Source organism: Stegastes partitus, unplaced genomic scaffold (assembly GCF_000690725.1).
Source record: "Stegastes partitus isolate 25-593 unplaced genomic scaffold, Stegastes_partitus-1.0.2 Scaffold504, whole genome shotgun sequence".
Classification (NCBI taxonomy): domain Eukaryota; kingdom Metazoa; phylum Chordata; class Actinopteri; family Pomacentridae; genus Stegastes; species Stegastes partitus.
This window is the reverse complement of record NW_007578235.1, coordinates 255,806-257,528: the sequence shown is the minus strand read 5'-3', so window position 1 is coordinate 257,528 and position 1,723 is coordinate 255,806.

Sequence of the window (1,723 nt, the reverse complement as noted above, 5' to 3'; positions counted from 1 at the left end):
TTTAATAGCAAGTTTTGGTAATTGAACCTTTAAATTGCAGCTTAATGTCGCTGTGTCATTGTGATCTGTTCTAAATATGTGAATGGCTCTGAGTGCACACTGTAGTCTGACTGCAGCTCAGATAAAGCAGCTACAGTTTCACTGTGAGACATGCTTTTGGCTGTTGTTTCTTAGGAAAGCAAAGTCTGTGCTTTAATAGTATGAGGCTTTTGATAAAGCATCTTAAACAAATGTGTCCATGCAAATAAGGTATTTCCAAAGAAGTTTAGGAGGAGAGATGGTATCGGTATCGGAAATCAAAAAGAGGTATCAGACCATCCCTAATACATATACATACATACATACATACATACATATATATACACACACACACACACACATATATATATATATATCTTGGAGAATATTTGATATGTCAAAGTGACATTTCACAAATATCTTTACAAATAAAGCTTGCTGAGCAGAAATGTGATGCTTGGAGATGGAATGAGCTGCATGGAGAACTTTTCTTCAGTTTCACCGTCTCAGACAGACGGTAAGAGCTCTGAGCTGCTCCAACACTTCACACATTTAAGAGAATATGAGTTTAGTTCATGTCCTGGTTCTCCATGAGGCAGTGAGCAGCCGTGGCATCGCTACAACCAGCAAACTCCTGCACAGTCAGACCTGGAGTCAAAGGTGCTGCTCAGAGCCGACCTTCACTTATTTATGTATTTGGACAGGATTGTTCCAGTCACTGCACTGGAGGCAAAAAATGAATTTATGTTGTGTTGTTATCTTTTAATAGCTTGAAAGTCTCAGTGTGTGCTTCATTAAATCCAACCTTCCAAAGGTTTCAGACTGAACGTTTCCTCCTAAATGTCTGGCTTGAACAGATCTGCTGGATGCTCACAGCTTATCCACGAGTTGTTAGAAGCCGGCAGCAGGCTGCAGGCTGCAGGCTGCAGGCTGCAGGTAGTCGTCATCAGCTGCAGGATGATCAAGAAGCAACGTTTAAAACCAGCAGCTGGTGCTCAGTGAAAACGTTAAAGGCTCGCTTGGTGCACAGTGTGGACAGGCTTTGGAGGACAAGCAACCTTCTGTGGAGAGCTTCATTCTTAATTTGTGGAGTAATGTATTGATAGTTAAGCATAGTAAAGTATTTAGAAAATATGTGGAATAAATGAGGCTCCTTTAATGTGCAGACGACAGCCCTGAAGCTAAAGGTTAAACATGCTAGCTTCCTTTAGCCTGACGCCTGGTTTTTCTGTTTGACAGATTATCATGATTAGAACGACCCGTGAACTCTGACGCAGTCCGATGTGCCATAAGTTCTGCTGTCGGCATGTCCAGGTGATCATAGTGTTCATCACTGAGGCGGTGTTGGATGCATGGTGTCTATCAGGGTTCCTAATGTGCTGCTGCTCTGCTCATGCATGTGAATGTGTTGGACAAAATATTAGGAACACTTTCAACACAATGACCTGAGTTCTTTGGCCTCAGTCATTAATATAAAGTAGAATGATCACCTTTGAGGCGAACAAAATGTGACCCTGAAGAAGCTTCAACCAGCAGAGCTTACAGCAGATCTGTTGACGGCTTTAGAGTCCGTCAGCGTCCCTAATAAAGTGGCCACTGGAGCGCGATGTCCAGCGACCACACCAAAGACACCAAAACCCAAGCTGACCCAATAAGAGACGAGCAGCCTGCAGGGACCAAGCAGCTGATAAAGGGAATGAGTGAT